At 38.8% G+C, this 5,624-nt stretch overlaps 1 protein-coding gene across 1 annotated transcript in view; it reads left to right on the top strand.

The window, feature by feature from the left end:
- LOC103261928 (filamin-A-interacting protein 1-like) overlaps positions 1-5,624 on the top strand; it is a gene marked incomplete at its 3' end in the record, with an annotated part of 166,012 nt that overhangs the window by 28,521 nt on the left and 131,867 nt on the right. The window lies entirely within an intron of this gene.

Here is a 5,624-nt window from a genome sequence, read left to right as displayed (position 1 = left end):
TCTCGAACCCGCGGGCTCCGGCAATCCACTCACCTCAGCCTCCCAAAGGCGCGGGATTACGGGCTGAGCCACCGAGCCCGGCTTAGCAGTTAATTTAATACCTTTTTTGTATGTTTGCTCATTTTCCCTTGTCATTTTACACTCCTATCCAATTGGAAGCTCTTAAAGCAGAGAAATACAACTCTTTTCTATTCCCTAAACCCTGAAATATGGCTGAACGAATACTCGACAAGGGTTGGATTCAATGAAACTGTTGATGCTAGAAGTGACTGAGGACTGAGCATTTTAAAATTATGACAGATTCCCACCAAGCTTACCTCCAGAAAGTACAGGGGGAGAGATTCATGACAATCTATCAACTTTTCTAGTATTGCATGTGTATCAGTCCTTTGCCATCATGTTCTCAGGGACAGGTGGAGGCAGTACCTGTTCTGTCTGTGGACAGGTGGGCAGATAACCTGTAAACTGGCAGAAATGCCCCTGGGGCGGCTTGGGGCTTGGCCTGTTGGCCAGCACTGACCTTCCATCTGCCCCACCTTCCAGTAAGCACTCCAATCACACCCGTGCACAGGAAGCACCAAAGACTCCAAACATTAAGATGAAAAGAAACGCCACATTACCAAATTCAGTCTTTAGGCTGTATTTGCACTTTGCTGTTCTCCACAACTATTCCAATATTTTTCTCTTTCTAATGTTGTCCTGCTACTCAGGAGGCCGAGACAGGCAGATCTCTTGAGGGCAGCCTGAGCAACATAGCGAGACCCTGAAGTGAAGGCAAGAGGTATGAAGCACCTTGACAAGTAGCAAATGAGAGCCTCTTAAATGACCCTTATTGTGCTGGGTGGCTTTATGGGGACCAAAGTGCAGGAAGTGCAGTCCCTGGGAGAGATTCTGGGTGCCCTGCCCTGCCCAGCCGTCTTTAACCTCCATTCCTGGATTCTTAACTTACATAAGGAGGTCAAAGGACTCTGAAATCTTTGCTTGAACTTATTGAGATCTTTCTGCCATGAGCGTCTCCACATTTGAAGGCTCTTGTAATGATTGCAGTTTTTCTGGGAAAACTTGTATTAAGGCAGGGAAATCATCTGAGATTCAATTTCTACTCATATCATATTTGAGTTTCATCTACTATACATGGAAATGGCTTTCGAGAGAGGCACTGTTACTTCCCTTTGAGTGGAATGGAATGAATGAATGAATTTTCAGAACCGATTTTCTGTCTAATACTTCTCCACCACTGATAAAGGAGTTTCTTTTTCTTAAAATTCCATTGGCTATTTAGTAATTTTCATTTGAATTCTGCTTTCGTTATTCATTTATTTGACATATATTTTTAAGGACCTACAGGGTTATTGTATCATAAATAGAACTTTGAAAGTATCAAAACAAATGATCCTTCCTCAAGGTTTGTTCACAAAGTTAATAAACACCTGATGATCTCCTCAAATTCATTGTTTGAAAATAGCCAGACCTGATTTTATATCCAACTCTAATGACTGAAAAAGCTTACCCCTACCATATCCAAAATCTTCCTTCCAGAGTATAGATCTTAATTAGAAAGGTAGAAAGATATTGAAATAGGTGCTACAAAAAGAAAAGTAAAAACATGGCTAAGAGACTTTGAGATTTGGAAGTGTGCTATTTCTTTCAATGTTTATGGGGCTGAGGCTGAGATTTTTAGAGGAAGTAAATTTATGACATACTTTATATTATGTCTCTGTGACCAATAGATGTGTTATGGAGATAATTGGATGATTTTAGTTCTTTAAATATTCCTTCTTAAATAAACCCATTCAGTCCATTAACCATAGTTAATGTTTTCTCACTGGTTTGTGTATGTCATAGCTAAAGACCAGTGTAGACTAATGGGGAAGAAGAAAGAAAAATTAGTACATTCATGAGTTATTCTCTGTTCTCACTTTAGAAAAGTTGATTTTCCTTAAATTATCAGGTTCTGTCTTAATCATAGGCCATTTGTGGTCATCAAGAAATAGATGTTTGTATGTTTGGCCTTCACAGTCTTACATTTCACACTAAAAGCCAAGTTCAGTTAGCCCGTTCACATCTTCACAAAGCACTCAACGTGGGACTCCAAGTTTTAAAAAATGGATAATTCTTAGATTATAAAATTGGTTTCCCAATGAATACTGAACTAAGACTTGAGGAAGATTATTCGGTTAAATTAACATTCAGGTGTTATAATTGTATTAAGAGGGTGACTCTTGTTCCCAGCATAATCATATTAGGTATTAAAGGCACTTCCAGGGTGGACACATCAAACTTCATCCAAAACATGGCCACCAAAAATAAACTTCCACTCAAGAGTATCTTCCATTTTGTAGACCAGAGGGTAAAGGTTCACACCCCTACAGTGTGACGGGCAGCTTCCGTGTTTTCTTTAGTCCATGATGAAAGGAAGACATAGATTAGATTTTCTAAAAATGGTTGCTTCATCGATTTCACCAGTTCAAAGCAGCTTTGAGTACAGTATTTCATAATTGGTACATTAAAAAGTTTTTTAATTATCTTATTAATAGCTTTTCTTATAAAAATTATAAGTATTCTTTGATTATTCGCTTCTCCAATGCCCCATCTTAGCCCTTTCTTTAGAAATAGCTGCCGTTAGCAGTATAACTTCTATGCTTCCAGACTTCTCCATAGCATTGACCACAGAAAAGTGTGTGTGTGTGTGTGTGTGTGTGTGTGTGTGTGTGTATTTTAGCATAAATGATGTATTCGTTATTTCATCGAACAATACGGCTTCACCAGTTTTTAATTTTTCACTGTTCCAATAACATTACAATGAAGATCTTTGTACTGGCATCCTTGGGAACATGGTTGGGTGACTCCGGGGTAGACACTAACAGTAGAATTGTAGGGTGATGGGGTGATCTCTGAAGGCACTGTCTTTTTTTTTTTTTTTGAGTTGAAGTCTCACTCTGTCACCCAGACTGGAGTGCAGTGGCCGCTCCCGGCCACCACAGCCTCGACCTGCTGGGCTCTGGCGATCCTTCCGCCTCAGCCTTCCGAGTAGCCAGAATTACAGGCACGCACTACCATGCCCAGCTGATTTTTTGATGTATTGTAGAGATAAGGTCTCGCTGCCCAGGCGGGTCTCGAACCCGCGGGCTCAGGCAATTCACTCATTTCAGCTGGCGCTGTCTTTTTACCTACATTTCTTCCGGCTGTATATGAATACACTCATTGAATTTGAATTTCTTCCGTTAAAGTGAGGTTGAGTATCAGTTTATATAAATCTTGACCATTTTTATGATTCTGTAAATTACCAGTTTATATTGTTGGCCTATTTTTTTCAATTAGATTTATTTTTCTTTTTAAAAATTGATTTGTTGATTCAATCATCTGGTGCTATTTATGTTGAAATATCTTCTCCTGTTACGTGCTTGCCTTTTCCCTTTTATGCTGCTTTGGTCATTCAGATGTTTTAAATTTTGATGTAGTTAAATATTTTATATTTTCTCTTATGGCTTTTGCTTTTGGTGCATTATTTCAGATGGTCATTCTGACTCCACGGTAATACATATTTGTCTATATTTTCTTCTGATATGAAATTTCTTAACATTAAAAAAATTTAAGTCTTGATTAAACTGCTGTGAGTGGTGTAAGATAAAAATCTAACTTTATTTTTTCAAATGTGTAACTAGTTCTTCTCATCTTCTCACTGATTTGAAATGCCATATCCATTTTTCTGATTGATTTGAAATTCCACTTTTATCATATTTCATAAGTATGTGTGCTTTTTTTTTTTTCTTTTTTTTTTTTGAGTCAGAGTCTCACTCTGTCGCCCAGGCCAGAGTGCAGTGGCACGCTCAAAGTCACTGCAGCCTCGACCTGCTGGGCTCAGGCAATCCTTCTGCCTCAGCTTTTGAAGTAGCTGGAACTACAGGCATGCGTCATCACACCCAGTTAATTTTTTCTTGATTTATCATAGAGATGAGGTCTCGCCAAGGTGCCTAGGTTGGTCTCGAACTCACAGACTTAGGCAATCCTCTCATCTTTGGCCCCCTAAGTGCTGGGATTAGAGGCATGAGCCACCGTTCCCAGCCTAGTATGTGTGTTCTACATAGACATGTACACATACATGCATACAAACATATTTACCCTTTTAATAAACATATTAGGCAAGTTCTCTGATTATTCCCCATTTTATAGACAAGGAAACTGAGGCACAGAAATATCAAGTAACTTGTCTGACAACACATAGCAAGAAGTGATGGAGCAAGGCATCGAGACCAGCCTGGGCAACTTGGTGAGACCGTGTCCCTACAATAAATCCCAAAATTAGCTGCATGTGGTGGCGCACGCCTGTATTTCCAGCTTGGAAGGCTGAGGTGGAAGGATTGCCTAAGTCCAGCAGGTGGAGGCTGCAGTGACCGTGAGCGTGCCGCTTCACTCCAGCCTGGGCTACAAGAGTGAGACTCCAACTCAAAACAAAACAAAACAAAACAAAAACAAATAACAATTCCTATTTGCATTTGGTCTGTTTCTGGGCATCACTCATTTCTTCAAACTAGTGCGTTGTTGCCTTACAAGTTCGTGGTTCTAATTACCACAAACATATGATTTTTGTTTGATACCTGTGAGGACGAGTCCCTTCCCTTAGTCTTTCTTTTTTGAAAAATGATTTTGGTGACCACCGTTCATCTAATCTTGTAGGAAAATTTGAAAATTTCATGAAAAATTCAATTTATATTTTAAATAGGCTCACATTTAAATTATATTTGTAACTTGAGGCAAAAACCTACATTTTAAAAATATTGAAATTTTCATCCATGAATGCTGTATGTATGAGGAGGCACCCCCAAAAAACTGGAATTATTTTTTGGAGGATGGGCCTCTTTTAGCACAGGCTTCCCCTGCTAGGTAAGTATTCTAGGAACCCATAGGCATCAGTGTACCAGTTAGCGTTATTGTGAAAGGCTGTGTTCGGCTTCAGAGGATTTTTTTATTGGAGATTCCTTCAACACATTTGCTCATTTCATGATGGGTGACTTGTGAGTGTACCTGCCCACACCGTGCTGAGTGTTCAACAGCTTTAGACCAAAAAACAGCATGACCCTGTGTCTCATCCTCCCTATTCATCCAATCTTGCCCCAATAAATTTTTTTTGTTCGTTTCCTGGATGAAAAAAGTCCTCAAAGGTAAATGTTTTGCCAGTGTGGAAGAGGTGAAACAAAAATGGCAGAAGCACTGAAAGGCATCAAAATTGACAAGTTCAAAAACTTCTAAGCTGTGGAAAAAGGATCTTGATGGATGTATTGCATCAAAGAATACTTTGAAGGTGACTGAAGTTTAAACATGGAAGAAGGAATATGCATTTTTTATAAACAAACTCCAGTTTTTGGGGGTCCTCCCTCATATTTTTCTTTATTCAAGTTCTCTTAAGCTTTTTTCAGTTGACTTTTATAATTTTTTTCCCATAGAGGCTTTATTTACTTCTATTAATTTTATTCCTAAGGACTTAGTTCTTTCTGTTGCTTTTATGTGAAATTTTTTCTCCTTAATTACATTTTTAAAACAATGGATGATGATGTATAGAATCGTTGTTGAACTTCATTATAAAATGGGCAAAAGATATGAACAGACACTTCACAAAGGAAGAC

This window comes from Carlito syrichta, unplaced genomic scaffold (assembly GCF_000164805.1).
Source record: "Carlito syrichta isolate Samal-C Ts95f unplaced genomic scaffold, Tarsius_syrichta-2.0.1 Scaffold304225, whole genome shotgun sequence".
Lineage (NCBI taxonomy): Eukaryota > Metazoa > Chordata > Mammalia > Primates > Tarsiidae > Carlito > Carlito syrichta.
The sequence above is the reverse complement of the archived record's forward strand: the minus strand, read 5'-3'. Positions and strand labels throughout refer to the sequence as shown.